This window comes from Gymnodraco acuticeps, unplaced genomic scaffold, assembly GCF_902827175.1.
Source record: "Gymnodraco acuticeps unplaced genomic scaffold, fGymAcu1.1, whole genome shotgun sequence".
Classification (NCBI taxonomy): domain Eukaryota; kingdom Metazoa; phylum Chordata; class Actinopteri; order Perciformes; family Bathydraconidae; genus Gymnodraco; species Gymnodraco acuticeps.
This window is the reverse complement of record NW_022990869.1, coordinates 155,149-172,924: the sequence shown is the minus strand read 5'-3', so window position 1 is coordinate 172,924 and position 17,776 is coordinate 155,149. Positions and strand designations below refer to the sequence as shown.

At 40.9% G+C, this 17,776-nt stretch overlaps 1 protein-coding gene across 6 annotated transcripts in view; it reads left to right on the top strand.

Moving 5' to 3' along the window:
- The window catches only part of LOC117557461 (pleckstrin homology domain-containing family A member 7-like), a 166,548-nt gene that overhangs the window by 19,607 nt on the left and 129,165 nt on the right, over positions 1-17,776 (top strand). The window lies entirely within an intron of this gene.

Genomic DNA, 17,776 nt, shown 5'->3' with positions numbered 1-17,776 from the left:
TGTGTGTGTGTGTGTGTGTGTGTGTGTGTGTGTGTGTGTGTGTGTGTGTGTGTGTGTGTGTGTGTGTGTGGGTGTGTGTGTGTGTGTGTGTGTGTGTGTGTGTGTGTGTGTGTGTGTGGTGTGTGTGGTGTGTGTGTGTGTGTGTGTGTGGGTGTGTGTGTTGTGTGTGTGTGGTGTGTGTGTGTGACTGTGTGATGTGTGTGTGGTGTGCAGTGTGGGTGTGTGTGTGTGTGTGTGCTGGTGGTTGTGTGTGTTGTGTGTGTGTGGTGTGTTGGTGTGTGGTGTGTGGTGTGTGTTGATGTGGTGTGGTGGGTGTGTTGTGTGATGCTGTGTGGTGGTGTGTATGTGTGTGTGTGTGTGTGGGGTGTGTGCCATGTGGTGTGTGGTGGTGTGCGTGTGTGTGTGTGCGTTGTGCGTGCGTGCGCAAGTGCAAGCAAGTGCAAGCATATGCTCGAACCGGAGCTGCCTGGACGCTGCAATCATGTTGCGCATATCCGTGCTGAGTGCGCTGACTTTTTCGTACAATGTCCCCACTGTCTGGCTTCCCTGCATAAAGTCAAGTGCTCGGCGCAGTTGTCGGCGAATGTCGCTCCTCTGTGTTTCATTTAAACAGCTCCTTAATCCGTTAGCGCAGCTAGCTAGCACCAGATGCTAACAAAACAATACACGTAAGGTCTCTCGCTCGTGCCACACATACACAACCCTCCCGGTCCTCCCAATAGCCTGCCGGTGAGCGTGGAAAGTTGTGGTCTGCCCGCAAGCGGACGGCAGGAGCGGGGCTGTCAGCATCAGCTTGTAGATGGTATTTTAAACTCGATGCGCTCTGAAACTACGGGGCGGCCGAGGAAAAAAAATACATATAATCGCGTTAAAATAATTAGTGGCGTTAATTTTTTTTTGCGTTATTAACGAGTTAACTTGGCAGCCCTACTAGAAATACATGCCGTTTGTATCTGCCTTTTGTACAAAGTTCAGACTCTTTTGGTAAAATCTATTCAACATGTTTGCTGTGGCTCATGAGTTAGATGTTGTCCACCAATTGGAGGGTCTGTGGTTTGGTCCCCACTCCCCGCGGTCATGTCAGAGTGTCCTTGACCTCCAAATTGCTTCCAACAGTGCGTGTAAGTGGTCTCAAAGACTGGGAAAACGCTATATAAATGGAGTTACCAAAACACCTTGACCAGGAGTAACCTTCTCATTGAATCCGGAGCTTTGCTTACTGCGTAATTTGACTACTGTCAGCAGATCTCATACACATTCTTAAATGAAACGTACGAAAATCACGTTATGGGTTGCCAGAGACATCAAAAGTTAAAGTCAACTTTTTGTCAATCTTTCAGTTTGTGTGTACAGACAGAGAGATTGAAATACCGTTTCCCACAATCCCACATATATTTATATATACCACAATCAACAGACACATTATACATATTCACACATTAAGATAAAAACAAAACAATCAATATATATACAAAATAAGTAGGGATGCACGATATTGGTTTTTTGAAACCGATACCGATAACTTCCTGCTTCTCAAGACCGAAACCGATAATAATATAATAGATATATTAAATGTACCTGTAGTTTTTGCACACCTGGTGGTAAAAAAAAGACTAGTAGTGAGAAAATGACATGAGCATTACTACTGTGAACAAAACAAAGCCAAGAACAGTTTTGACTCTTCAAAGTGACCATATTTATTTTCCCAAATAAAGTGCCTTTTTCAAAAGCCTCGTCGATAGGTAAAAGCCCCGGTGCCTTTGCAGCTGGCTTTGGATTCGCGCTAGTTTAGCAGCGCAGGCGTCTTCGTACGCTTTTAACACATCATCGTAGCGGATGGCGATGTTTCAGGTGACTAATCAGGTTGGAAGTATTATAGCTCGTTGCCTTTCTCCCTCCTTGTGGAACTTCTGCATTGCATTTGTTAATACAAATAGCAAGCGAACTATCTAACTCTGAAACTTTGAAATAGTCCCATACTACCGGCGACATGTTTGTTTACTGTCCTGGCTTCACGGCCGCACACCATTTACGTCACATCCAGGCATGAGTTAGGGAGCGCTGGATTTGTGAAAAACTCCCCTCTTCCTAAACCACTAATACCACAGTACTGGCAAAACGGGAGGAGCCGATGTGAAAAACAAGCGCCCCTCATCCCAATCCACCCACACCGCAGTATTTTTTCTTTTTTTTTACCCCAAAAATATTGTATATTATCGGGGCTATTAATACTGTTATCGGGTTTATCGGGATGACGTCATAATTCCTATTGTCGGACCGATAATTATTGAGCCGATAATTATCGTGCACCACTAAAAATAAGTCACTTCAATATCTTTGGGAATGTACATTAGTGTGTACAAGATTGTCCAGGCGTGTGGCGCAGTGGATAGCGCCTCGGTGTTGGGATCAGGCGTCACAGGTTCAAACCCCCACTGCAGTCAGCATGTCGTTGTGTCCCTGAGACACTTCACCCCAAATTGCTCCTGTGGGGATTGCCCACAGTATTGAGTATGGAAGTCGCTTTGGATAAAAGCGTCTAACAAGTAACATGTGATGTAATATCCATAGCAGTGTAAAAAGTGTCTAGTGCTGGACATAATGGGAAGTCTGATTCCTTATAATGTGTGGAAATGAACAGTTGTGTTTCTCTTGAAGAGATGACATATAGAAGACGATCCAACACCTTTCTGGAAATGTGTCAGTATTATCTAAAGGTACATAACTGTCTCCACTAAAGTGATATAATCCAGCAGAGGGGCCTGTCAGTTCATTCTCTCTTTGGGTTTTCTATCTATGCACTGACTGGTTTTCTTTTAAACTGGGTTTATATTGGAAGGATTGGCAATTGGGGTTTCTCTGTTTTTGAAAAGAAAATAAAGTTTTCTCTACGAGGTAAGAGAAACACGTGGGCCAGATGCAATCTTAGAATCTCATATCCACATGTGCCTCCAGAAATTATTTGAATTTCAAAACACTTTTCTGAGGATTTGCATCAAACCAAAGTACCCTCCATTTTACATTTAGAGAGCTGCACATGTGGTTTATGGTAAATATGTAGACTGTGCTGAGAAGCTTAATATGCCAGCCTGACTGAAGTGTAGGGTTGATTTATTCTTAATCAAATGCACTGGCTGGAAATGAAAGTGTGGTGGAGAGATGTGTTTTCTTTTTTCCAGATATGAGAGGTGGATTAATTTAAATTCTTTATAAGAAAAACACGATGTGGAGTGGATACAGGGTCACTATTCAAAAGCAGATTTTAAATGACTGTTAATAGAAACATTTGATAAATGGAGCAGTAGGTGTAGACACAAAAAACAAATAGGTTAGATTCTGGGAAACATCGTGGTTTTGGTTGAAATGAATACTTCGTTAAGGTTAGATGGGATCTGTTGCCATGGTTATACAAAGGTTAGGATTTAACCATATATGGTTGTGCCTCCATTTGTTTTAAACTCTTGGTTGGAAATGGGTTGTCTCCTGTGTTTTTAAAATGTAATTTTGTTGACCAATTCATTCACCCTGACTGACTCCTATAATAACATCACCTGACTTCCTCTTTTACTCCTGTCTTAAAGGTCCCATGTCGTGCTTTTCTGGTTATTACCCGTCCCCTTGTGTGTTATGAGGTTTTTATGCATGTAAACGGTCTGCAAAGTCACAAACCCTCAAAGTACATCCTGTAGCGAGTAAAACTCTATGCTGCCCCAGAACGCCTCGTTGGAGATTTCTCTTTTTCCACTTGTTTCTTCCGGGAACCAAAATGGACCAATCCGCGGATCTCCTCACACACCAGGATCCCTTGGCGCCACTATCAACGCAGTGGGGGTGACTTTTAGCGTACATTTTCAACTAACAGGGAGTCTCATTGACTTGCATAGCGTTTATAAACCTTTTCTTACTCAATATCAAGCCACACTTCGGCTGTGAGTGTTTGTGTGTGCTCAGGATGAGTTTCACGCTGTCTCGCTGTATCGCCGACCCGGAAACCACACCAGTAAGCCAGCTCACTGAACAGCGAGCCTCGCAACGTCCCGACCAATCGGAGCACACTGGGCTCACAGGGGGGGGGGGGGGCAGGAGCTCCAACAAGCCATTTAGGACAGAGAGTGAATACCTGGTGAATACACATACTATACAGAGATGCTGTTTGAGAAACCAATGTGAGTTTGGAAAATTGCACAATATAAATCTATTCTAGTAGACCTCAACAATGGAATTATGATCAGTAGAAATGGCCATGACATGGGACCTTTAAGTACTACCTCCACATAAGAGCTTTAATTACTTGAATGTAAACATAAGTGGTTTTGTACTCTACAGTTGTAGTTTCGTAGGCGATATGGCCTTAATTCACACAATGCTCCTTTTTAGAGCCAGAGAAGACATCCTAATTTCACAGGCTGTAAATTCAATTTTAATGTGTGAAATTCAATTTACGGCATAAAGTGTTGTTGGGTTTTCTTAAAGTGGACCTATCATGCTATTTTTAGGCAATAGCATAGGTCTCAGATATATAAAAATATATAAAAAACATGTCTATGAAGTGTTTTGCTCATAATACCAAACAGATCACACATTCTAGCCATGCCTCTCATATCCCTCTATTTCACTTCCTGTTTCAAAAGTGCTGATTTGGGGTATAAAGCTTTAAGAAAAAAAAAGAGAAAAAAGAGGAGGGGTCTGAGCTCATGCGGGACCCGGCAGCTACCGTCTAAACTAAATGCTGCCGGTGATGAAACACCATATCATGGATTATCAAGGATTCTCTCTGAAACAGTCTGGAGCTCAAAGGCTTTCTCTCTTGCCGGTTATACCACAAGGTGAGTTCCTTTTTACTTCCTGCTTCTTCACACACATACTCTCCAGTACAGGTTAGCTCTGAGTGTTAGCGATGCTAATGTAAACACCGACCATATTACGTCCAAAACAGTCGGGCATTGTTTCTGATAGCAACGTTTCTGATTGGGCCGTGGGTCCACATTTCAGATATTACGTCATATCGGAAGCAAATCTGGATCAGCTCCGTTGTTCCCCCCCGTTTTAGAGATTTGGGTACGGAGGAAAAGAGAGAGGGTTTTATTTTCTGACGCTGCAGTGAGTTCCCTGACACACCGGGGACACATATTTATGTATATAAGACATCAAAAAGTGCATTTAGCATGATAGGTCCCCTTTAAGTTAGTATTGTTTTTTAAATCACAAAGTTCCTTTTTGAACATTACAGCAAACATGTCACAGTTGTGGCACAAAATCAATTATGAAACCTGAACATTTGGCACAATATGGCCCTTTAAAATGCTGTATGAAGCTACACACCACAACTACTGCCTCGAGCACCATCACAAAGTTGCATCTTTCTCGCACCATTTTAGTGTTATTTTCAGCCTGTGTTTTGAATTGTAAAGCGTTCTAGCCTCTGTGTTCGAAGTGAGATTTAAAATGTGTACCCTGAAATACAGAAAGAAATGTCCTACTGCATTATGGCTAAATGTTGCAAGAATGTTTGCCATAATAACGCACTGTATTAACACACAAATGCATAGTACTTGCTTTATATTTTGTGCAATTAAACATGTATATTTTCTACTTTCTTGTTTACTTCTAGTGTTTTAATTTGTATTGTACAATGCCATGTCTTTTTATGCTGCTGCAACACAAACATTTCCCAAATTGGGATCAATTAAGTACTTCTTATCTTGTCTTAGTAAATATATCCGAAGAAATATGAAGTATGCACAGATTTGTAATGCTTAAAAATACATGAGCCGGTTTCTGCCTGCTCTCTGGTTTTGTTGTAATAATTTATGGAAGCAGAAATAACGGGGTTAACCAGCAGCTCTGTGATGAGACAGCCGCGGCAGACACCACAGAACAAGAAGGTTTCATGTTTGACACGGGAAGCACTTTGTTCTGTGAGCGTTTCTCTCGCACCGGTGGAGGGAGTCTCTCTCTGGAGGCGTCTCATCCTGACGGATTTAATGTCTGTCACGGGCAAAGGGCTGTTGCTTTCGTACCTGGAGTTGTCGTCAATTATTCAGGAGGAGGATTTAGCTATTAATGCTCTCCTACCTCATTACCCCAAAAATCCAAATAAGAAGCTCCTGCCTTTTGATTTTTCACATTCCACCACCCTCTGTTCGTTTTGTGAAGCTTTCTGACTCACCTCTGGTTATAATATTGATTTAAATCTTGACAGAAATGCGAAACGGTTGTCACTAAAGTCTCCCTGAGGTATTTGACCTGGTTGGATGTCAGGTTTGTTTATGCAGTAGTCTCGTAAAAGGTAAATTCCCATTGAAAATGAAGACCTTAGTGTTCATTCTCTAACAATGCATTACATTTCTATGTCACATTTCTTACACAATCTACATACAAGTCATTTAATGATATATAAGATAAGACTTTCAAAAGGATCTGGATTATTTAATACCTGATCCATTTAAAGAGGTCAGTATCAGTGCCAATACCAATATAACGTGTCACACACCTCTATCCCAGTTAATAATTCACTTGTTACATAAACGTTTCCTTCATTGTCATAGTTAATGCCACACAAATGTTATTAATAAGTTGGCAAATCTTGAAAAGCCCAGTCTGAATGAATGTCCCTCAGTTAATAGACATTTTCTAAGAAAGTAGTGGAAGAAAACAATATTGTATTCTGCAGAGGAGGTTTCCATGTTATTGCAGTATTGAAAAAGATTGGTAGAATATTTTTGTTGGTGTGTTTTTCTTCCACATTCATTGCATTCAGTCCATGTCTGCAGATCAAAAATAGTCTGGCCAGCCACTGGGACTATGGTTCACTTCTGTCAATGTTTCCCTGACAGGCTGTCTACTCATTGGCCGGTCTGTTTGGTATTCAGTCAGTGAATTTGGCTGTTTGGATGCTGCCAAGCTGTTTGTGTTTGACTGAATCAGGTTAGCTCTGAAAAGCAGTCCATTAGGAAAAGGACTGGTTTTGTCCAATCTGCTGGGGTATTGTAATGATTAGCTGGACTCTGTGGCAGGCGCCAGTTAGCGAGAAAAATCTCACTCCTTCTTTTCCATCTCCAAATTCTGTACAGTGGGTAGTTTGAAAACATCAGAAATCCCAAGACAAATACCATGTTGTTCTGAAGAAGATAAGAGAAGATACATCTGTATTGATCCCTGTAGGGAAATGCAGGTGTCCAGGAAGCAACATCATGAAGAGACAAGGAAACAATGGATTGGACGGGGAAAAGTACACATAAAGATAGTAGTAATAAGAATGAAAACGAACCTTTCAGTAACCAGGGTGTCCGCGGGGTCTTACAAAAGTATTAAAAGTTGATAAATCAATTTAGCGAAAATTAAGGCTATTAAAAAGTATTATACAGCATTTTCCAAGGTATTACATTTTGTAGCTTGTTTTCAATAAGTATATAAATGGTCCAAAGAGGTTGTATTCTACAGTCTGCCTGAATGTAATCATTGCGTAGGTGTGTAGTGTGATTCTGTGTAGTTTATTTATGGCATCCCGTTGGATTTGACGTCATCTGAACAGGACATCGCACGCTCACTGCTTGATATCGCGAAGGCCCGTTTACGCCGGTTGCTAAACAACATCGTTATGGGGAAATGCAAGTCTGCGTCCAAATGGTTGGAAGATAAGGAGGAAGGACAATCAATACTGCATATAGTCAATGTGAGGTAAAGTGTGTCGCCAAGGTAACCGGTTAGAACTCGAAGTGGCGATGAGGTCTTCAAATGTATGGAAAGGGTCTAAAAAAAGGTCTTAAAAGGTTTTACATTTGACTTCAGGATTCCTGCATATACCCTGGTAACAATGTTAATGAAATGAACAGAAATTGAATTAAAATAGATAACATACTATATACAGATTTGAAAAATACGGAAAGGATTTGGGCCACATGTAAGAAAAAAATCTATGAATGATGTTGAATCTGACGATGAAGTTATTTATTTTTCTGGTGAGTCAGATATCCGACTTTAATCCAAGTATTAGTATACTGTACATTTGTTTCCAAAATCTCACCTTTTTTTTTTTTAAACGAATTCGGATTTAAAGTTAGAATAATTTTTTTTGTGTCAGAACTCCAAAAAAGAAATCACTTTTAATCAGATCTCGAAAATGTTTTCACTAAAATGTCAGTGTGCAAAGTTGGTAAACATGGGGCAAGTAATTGAAGGTTAAGCTTTTTCTTATGAGGGGGTCAAGCCTTGAGAGTATTACAGGATATACTAGTATCCTTTTTTAATGCTAAATTGTTTCTCTTAAAAATACTTTTAGTATCCTTATATATATTCCTTTTTTAACTAATATTGCAACTTATTTTCTTAGATTGTTAATGTTCGCACCACGAGATACCAAAGCAAATTCCTTGTATGTGGTAACGTACCTGGCAATAAACTTGATTCTGATTCAAAGCAGCAGTAGTTATTACAATATGTCTAACCACTGAGACTATGCAGAGAAATACTGTATGTGCTTCCTGTCTACATCATGCAGTGCACAACGTACTGTGTGACTGTGTTTCTCCAAGTATAAAAATATGTTCCATCTATAAAATGTAAAGAATTGTGATGCGTTCAAGGTGAGATGTTGTTATATCTGACAATAGTCCACAATTCAATGATACTCCGTTAACAATGGGTGTAAAGCCATGAATAACTGCAAGTCGTTACAGGAACATATTTCCGCTGTAGTATAATGCTCCGGGTCCTCTTTTCATCCAACACTCAACGATACAAAATGTAGTTCAACCTGTTAATCATTGACTTTCTTTATGAGATATGCACACCCTGACTAGAGATTTTGGACAGCCGGATACTGCGGACACAATGAACCGTTGTTGTTTTGCTCATGATTAAACCAGAGTTGTATCGAAGGTCGATTATTATTTAATTACACTTGTGAGTCACATTTTTTCCTTGAGAGTATCAAAGGTATGCGCTGGCATCATCAACCCAAAGCTATTCTGGTTTTGATTTTAGACATGTGTCTGCCTAACTGGTTGTTATATATGCAAATCCTCATAATAGATGCAAATTGTTTATGCAGCTGTTGTTGTTTTGTGCACACATGATTTCCAGCATTTAATTCCCACTCATTTGGTTTAAATGATCCACAAACACTTTCTCTCTCTTTTGTCTCAATTTGCATTTTTTTCCTCATTTTTGTCTGTTAATGACTCAAATCTGCTGTAGAACTCATATTTATATCAAAAACATAAGCATTACCTTTTTGATACACACAACCTTTACCAATACAAGAGGGACCTGAGAGTCAAAGCTCAGGGCGTAAAATGTCCCAGAAAGCTGATTACTTTAGCCGTACTTAGCTTCCCCATGGAACTACAGAGCCGATCGCGTTCACACCGGAATAAGTTCCCTGAGGGAAGATTACGCAAATGAAGCCGCTGACGTCACTTCTTCTACTTCTGCTTTGGTTTACTGGCAGGCCGCAAACAACTTCACGGCGTATACTGCCGCCCAAAGTCCCCTCCGGACGGAAGTCCCCTCGGAGTTGGGGGTTCTTTCCGAGTAAATCGCCAGAACGCCGACACCTCCTCATCTCCACCGCTCCCATGTTTTTTTTGTGTTGCCATAAGTTATTCTCTCTGTTGGTGCGCGGGGCTAATGCTAATGCTAATACCAGCAAATACAATGGCGGCTTCAAAAAACTTTTCAGAGTTTTACGGGACGTGGTTTGCAATTCGCCGAGCCAATCAGAAATTGGTACTTTTTTTCTCCCCAGAATAGTCCCACCTCTCTAGCAGGCACTAAAATGGGGGTAAAAGTTCTCATGAACGAAGTTCTCTTTCTGATGTGAAATCAAAATTCCAGGCACTATCGGAACTAAACGGGAAAAGTACGGGTAAAAGTACTCCGGGGTGAAAGCGCCTATTCTTTCATACACAGTGACGTCACGAGCTACCCACAATGCAACACGCGCCATATAAATATATATAAATGCGCCATTTTCCTGGAGGTGCTAATATCCTGGAAGTGCAAATATAAACAGCTAGCTAACTAGCCAGGCAGAGCGCAGTAGGTTTTTTTTTTCTGAATTAACGACCGAAGAAATCGCTGCATGTCTTCGGATTACATCTCTGGACTTGAGGGGTGTGCTCTAGGTCGTTACCAGCGTAAACTAGAGCTGTGGTGGGTTGTTACAGACTGCCTGCAGATGTATGGAAAAAACGACAGTGGCCTTCGTCGATTTTGGCTGCATCTACGTCTAATTTTCTGGAAACACCAGGTGAATACCCCACTTGTCACAATAATATTATCATGCCATTGCAGATATGTGGTATTTTAGAGTTGACTGATATTGATTAAGGCAATAGACTGATATTCAGTACAGGAAGCTTAGCAAACACCTAGACGGTGTACGGCTGCTTGCACTATCGCGTAAAACGCGCAGACCGGAAGTACGGTGTTCGCGCTTGGCCCAATACCCGTATGGTGTGTGTGAGAATTGAGCCCATTTTATTGCAAATACTGTACATAGTTTACTTTCTTATTTTTTTAGCAAGTCAATGTTAACTATTGCATATCTTTAATGATAAGCATATTAAAGAAGATGCTTTTGTCTTTATGTTAGGATGTTACAGCGAAATGCCAGAATACAAGTGCAGATTCATTAACATTCAGTCTTGGCAAATTCCTTGATACACACAACCTTTACCAATAGAATAGATTTCATATTTATATCAAAAACATAACCTTTTTGATGCACACAACCTTTACAAATACAAGGAGGGCTGCCTTTGTTGACCTGCGAGTCAAATATCAGGGCTAAAAAGGTCCAGGAAAAAAACTTACTGCTGAGCATTAAGCTGATTACTTTGAGCACATTTTATAGCAATTACTGCACAGTCTAATTTTCTTCAATTTTTAACAAGGTCAATGTTAACTATTGCGTATCTATTATGATGACAAGTAGCTTTTGTCTTTATAATGCGATTTTACAGCTGAAAATGAGAATAAAAGTGTTCATTCATTAACATTCAGTCTTGGCTAATTCTGTGTAACTAATGCCATTTAAGCTTTTTTAATTAGCTATGAATACAGTGAAAAGCAGAATACATTTTCATATTGTTCAGCGCGTAACAAGATACGCATTTGACCCTGTCCTTGGCATTTTCTTACAAAGCACAGATGTGTTTTTATGTGCTTTTGGTCTTCTGGCGACAGTTTGAAGACATTTAAGTAATGAACCTGGACTCCGCCTCCACAGTTTCAGCTCATTTTTAATATACCTGTTATTAAACGTCAACTATTGACCTTCACTGTATCACCATGTGACATTTCCCATACAATGGGAAGGCGATGCCAAAAGGATGAGCATGTGGAGATTTTCCCCTTTTGCTGTGCCCGAATGCCCTTAAAACAATCCCTCCCTTTGTTCAGTGAGACGTTACTTCTTCCCTGCCTTTCTACCGCAGTGCAATTTTGAAACGCCTCATTACAGCCACCGGCCCAAAGCAGGCTCATTATAGCACACACTCAGTGCTAGTAAAAGAGAATGAGACCACTTACAGAAACTAAAGGCCAAGGACGCACGCAAAAATATTTGATACCTCTAAATTACAGCACACCAGGTATGTCCGGAGCAGCGAAAACCAAGGGGACTTCAGGATGTCTTTACTTTAGTCTTTTAAACTTTAGGCTTTGGCCAGAAACTTGAATAAATACAGAATGTTTGAAAGAGACTTTAAAAGAGAATTATGGCGTGTTGAACTTCACATTTAAAACCTCTATACAGTATAAACAGGTTTAAGTGAAGTACATAGGATTTTTCCTTTTGTAGCTTGTTTTCAATAAGTATATCAATGGTCCAAAGAGGTTGTATTCTACAGTCTGCCTGAATGTAATCATTGCGTAGGTGTGTAGTGTGATTCTGTGTAGTTTATTTATGGCATCCCGTTGGGTTTGACGTCATCTGAACAGGACATCGCACGCTTACTGCTTGATAGCGCGAAGGTCCGTTTACGCCGGTTGTTAAACAACATCGTTATGGGGAAATGCAAGTCTGCGTCCAAATGGTTGGAAGATAAGGAGGAAGGACAATCAATTCTGTATATAGTCAATGTGAGGTAAAGTGTGTCGCCAAGGTAACCGGTTAAAACTCCAAGTGGAGATGAGGTCTTCAAATGTATGGAAAGGGTCTTAAAAGGTATTACATTTGACTTCAGGATTCCTGCATAGACCCTGATTTAACAAACCAAGCCTTTTTATTACAAATCTGTTAAAGGGGCCCTATTGTGTTTGATTTCAGGTTCATATTTGAATGTTTTGCTTCTCCTGTGACATGTTTTAATGTTTTGAAAAGTGCTTTATTATTGGGTAGCTAGACGGCTCTGTTGTGATTGGTCAACCGCTTATAGATGTCCCGCCCCTCAGCCTAATACGTACAATGTGTTGGAGCGTTAGCCAATAGAAGTGAGAAACTCCGATTGGAGGGAACTTTGGGATGTTAGCCTTTGCAGACCATTTACATGCACAAAAACCTATATTCCACACTACAAGAAAACCCCAAAAAGTATAACCGGGCCTCTTTAACTGGTATCAAGAATCGTGGCATTTTACTGGTATTCAACTATTAGTTACATCCCTAAGCACTCGGGTGTAAATTAACTTTGAAGTATTTGTAATGTATCTGTTGCAAGTTGATGGATTTTTCCTCTCCGCTTGCTTTGTATTTCAATCTCCATCGTCCCTTTTCACAATTAGACTGATGAGTTCCTCTTTACATCCGTCTGTCTCTGACCTTTCACTCAACGTTTCACACTTAAGTGAAATCAGTAAAGTGTAACCTTGAAGTTCCCCCTCATGTCACCACTGCCAATGATGGACCGTCAGTGTCCTTGCACTCTCTATCAGCCATTCACTGTCGGGGACCTTTGAAGGTTACCTGAAAGGAGTTCACTTTGGGTAAAGGGAGTTTGAGCTTTCTCATTCCTCTGTCGCACAGACAGAAGAAAGAGGAGACTATCTTACCAAGTCAATCAGAATCCAAATGAATCCAGTTCACAAAACAGAATACGATAGAATACCCTCCATAGTGTCTACAGTATTCAGAGGAATAAGCTAATGGGATGCAATGTATATCAATTTGAGATGCTCTTATCCACAGCAGATCAAATACACTACAGGGCATGATTTTTCAAATTCCTCTGCAGAGTTAATAAGCATTGTGAGAATATTCAGTTTGCAATTATTGGTGTTATTGAGATAAGCAGCCGTAGTCTTATCAGCTAGATTTGAATGCTGCTTAATATTAAGGAAGGATTTTTTCATATTATAATTATTAGCTGACACTCATAGGCAGTGCACCTTAAAGGGGCCCCTATTTTATTCAATTCAGGTTCATTATATTTTGTGTCTCTACTGGGACATGTCTCCATGCTTTAATGTTCAAAAAGCTCTTTATTTTTCTCATACTGCCTGTGCTGCAGCACCTCTGTTCACCCTCTGTCTGGAAACAGAGCCCAGTCTGCTCTGATTGGTTAGCTGGCCGTCTCTGTTGTGATTAGTCAACCACTTAGAGATGTCCCGCCCCTTAGCCAATCACGTACAATGGTTTGGAGAGCTAGCCAATAGAAGGGTGACATAGTAATGTGTTCTATATACAGGAAGTAAACAAAGGAGTCCAATTGAGGGGTAGTGTGTGGGAGAGAAACTCCCTCTGGAAGGAACTTTGGGATTTTAGCCTTGCAGACCATTTACATGCACTAAAACATACAGTATATCACACACTACTGGAGAGGGAACACCCCAGAAGCATAGAACAATTACATTACATGTCACTTGTTAGACGCTTTTATCCAAAGCGACTTACATACTCAATACTGTGGACAATCCACACAGGAGCAATTTGGGGTGAAGCGTCTCAGGGACACAACGACATGCTGACTGCAGTGGGGTTTGAACCTGTGACCCCCCTGATCCGAACACCAACGCACTAACCCACTGCGCCACACGCCTCCCCAACAATATTAGCTACAGTTCACTCTAGGCAATATCACTAAAATGACTGAACAGTGGCTGAATTACCCTGGAAGTGTGACTAGAGTTATTAGGAAAGCCATAATGTTGGTGAAATAAGGACATGATCAAACTGGAGGTAAGAGAAGAGCCAAATGTGGGGCGAATGAAAATGATTGAAGGAGTGGCTTAAGAGATTTCAGTCAGTGATGGAAGATAGAAAGTGACTTCTAATGCTCCCATCTTCATCGAAATGCCGGCTTACAGATAAATGTTATATCCCAACCAGCACAGGCTGTCTGACAGGGATGTATGACCTTGGTGTTATCTGCGGTTGTTCAGCCAGGCACTACTGATCACCCCCTGTCGTCACATGAGGCTTATAAACTCAGCACATCCTCTACTTTCATCAATATCTCTGTCATACCGCACGGCAGCAAGCCTCAAATAGAGCTGTTAGTTGCACAAAATATGAGTCGTTTGGTCAAGGGATGCTCATTTTAGGGAATTCCCTTCTGGTCAATAATGGATTTGTCATTAAAGCATAAATAAATGCAAGTTTGTCCTCGATGAAAGCCAGTGGCGAACCGTGGCTATCACAACTGGACCTTCTGTAGACACACCCACCCACCCCCCCCCCCGCCGCCCCTCCTCCTCCATCTTCACCTGTTGCACTTGTCATTTCAACACTTATAAACAATAAATCGGCATGAATTGCTTCGTCGCATTCATTCTAGATCCTCTGTCTCGAGCCAGTTAACTAGCGGGCCTTCTAGAATACCCTGGAACCGAGGGGAACTCTGAAAGAATACGCCCATTGGCTACAAATCAATATATGATTGGTTGATCAAACTGTCAGTCCAAACGTACGCTCTCATTCAGTGCAACGGCCAGGGCATTCGATCAAGGATGTAGAATACCTTGGTTGAAGGGTATTCTACCCAGAGACCCAGAACAAGATCTGATTGGTTGCTTTCTTTTCTAACACAAACCCACTGAAATGCGTAGTGCATGGTCCGAGAAGGACAAACAAATCAACGTAACACTGTAATATTACAGATCAACAACCCGGATACGATTCTCATTTATTCATTTTATTACATTTTATTTATATAATTAAATCGATTTTTTGTTTGTTTTATCTGAGTGTTCCAGGGTATTCTCTGAATACCTTGAAGGCCCTGACGGTTCGCCACTGATGAAAGCTGCACTGAGATGTATTTTTGCTGAAACAAATCCAAGTGAACGAGTTATCTATAGCCACTATGCAGGATTTAAAGATGTCTGACTTTGGCACACCCCAGTGCTCGTATTAAGAAAAGACACACAGCTGTACACAATGCTATCCTCTAAAAACCCTCGATCAATGAAATATCAAAAACCTTGAAAATGATCTGGCTCATGTGGTGTCCAGTAAGGGACATTTCAAACGGGACAGCATGAGTGACAGCTAGAGAAAAAAGGACCTAACAGAAAAGCCTTTGATTACTCCTTTCATATTTTTCTCCTCTGATACTTAAGTTTTCTTGAGTAAAATATCCTGTCTTTGAACCTTAGCCTCTTCACGGATGGAAAATGAGCTTGTGTGCTTTGATTTACAAAAAACGAGAGTAATACAGCTTCCTTTCTTCGTGTCCTGGACTCTCAATACATAAAGACATGTTTTTTCCAGAGTAAGTATTGTGTTTTGTGTCGGACTGGGAAAATATGTTGCACATTAGCCAGCTTTTGTGCCAGCAGCTGATCTCATTATGATAGTCCATACCTAATAAAGCATGCCTTTTCAAATGCTCACACATTAATGTCCAGCGATACAATTATTCCTAGCATCCATTTACAAAACCCACAGGTCGATATGCTGCAGTTATATTATATTCCCCTTGTTGTACGTCATTACTATTTACTGCTGCCACAGCCTATTTCCTCAACAGTATCATTACAGCTTATATAATTCACTCTGAGTGGATTATTCATGCCTGGCATACCAAGGTGTGTGTGTGTGCTAGCGTTACTATACTTGTGGGGACCTACATCTGTTTACACAGTCACGTATGGGGACAAAATGGAGGTCCCCATGAGGGGAATCATTAATTTTAGGGTGAAGACGTGGTTAGGCATGTTATGGTTAAGGTTAGGATAAGTCTCCAGGAAATGCATGTAAGTCAATGTAACGTCCCCTGAAGTGATGTATACATTGTTTGTGTGTGTACAATAAAACTAAAAGCTATGTTTCTTTTTATATAACGCTAACAACTAATGTTTTTAATGACCTTTTTACTAATTGAAATAGCTGTGAATGGCATCTTGACAGTGTTCTAGCAAGTTTTAGTTCAATGTTGTTCATTTGTACCTGTTGAAATGATTCCTAATAATAATAAATGATATTTTTATAGCGCTTTTCTTGAACCCAAAGACGCTTTACATTTGGGAGGGAGGGTAGACAAACAAAACAAAAACAAAACAAAAAAGAAACAAAACAGAAAAGCAGTCAAGAGGAAGTTGGTTGAGAGGGGGGGGGGGGCTTATAGATACAGAGTTGAAGAGGTGGATTTTGAGGCGTTACTGGAACAGGGTGAGGGACTCAGACTCACGGAGGTATTGGGGGAGGGAGTTCCAGAGCTTCGGGGCTGCCACAGAGAAGGCTCTATCCCCGAAGCTCCGGAGTTTGGCCTTGGGGTGGAAAGCAAACCGGCTGAGGTGGATCTGAGGGACCGGGGTGGTTGGTAGAGGATGAGGAGGTCAGTGAGGTAGGGGGGGGGGCAGATGGTGGAGGGCTTTGAAAGTGAGGACCAGGAGTTTGTAATGGATGTGGTGTGAAACGGGGAGCCAGTGGAGTTCTTTGAGGACCGGGGGTGATGTGATGCCATGATTTGGTGTGGGTGAGGAGTCTGGCGGCTGCGTTCTGGACACGCTGGAGTCTATTCCTGGGAGGTCAAGTGAAGCCGGTTAATTTAATAAGTTAGTTTAAACTACAGAATACAACCTCAAGGTTCACTTTGAGTATAACTCTGCATCATTTTGATATTTCAAGAGAGAAAGGGTTTGCAGTTTTCTGTTTTAAAATAAATATTTCTTAGATAAATGATCAAGCTTGCTCAATCATGTCAGTTTCAAACGGGTAACGTGCAAACGTATTTAGCCTTAATGACGTTGACGGAGAGTGTGCAGTGTGTTATGGCCCAAATTCTTTCTTATAATATAGGTAATTTTATATCTCCATAACGTATTCACATAAATAGTAATTGGTCAATTGTTTTGCATGTATAAAAACTTTGCACATTAATAATAATACAAATAAACTAGTACTCATATATTACCCTGCTCCCATTAATCTCATGCAACATCCAGTTTTCTAATTCCCCCTTAATATCCCTTCACTGTTTAATTTGATTATGCAAAGACATGTCCCTCGGCTGTGTGTCTCTCCTGTTGATCAGCACCAAAGCACGCTTTAAAGAAACGTCTTTCCTCTTCAATCTGGATCTGATCCAGAATATGAAAGTAGTCTAATTGTGGTGTCATATTTCTAGCTGGTGAGATGGAGAGATTCAGGTCCTCGAGGCATGATGAAGCGAAAGAGCTCACAGGAGGTGTATTAATAGAAGGGCTGAGGTGTGTGTGTGTGTGTGTGTGTGTGTGTGTGTGTGTGTGTGGATGGAAGTATCTGGATCAAAAGATCCCCGGGGATATTGACACAAACGCACACGTAGATACACACAAGTTATTGCGTCATCCAAGTTAGCAAAGCTTCTCCCAAATCAGACAAGCACGATCTTGAATGAAACAGCCGGAT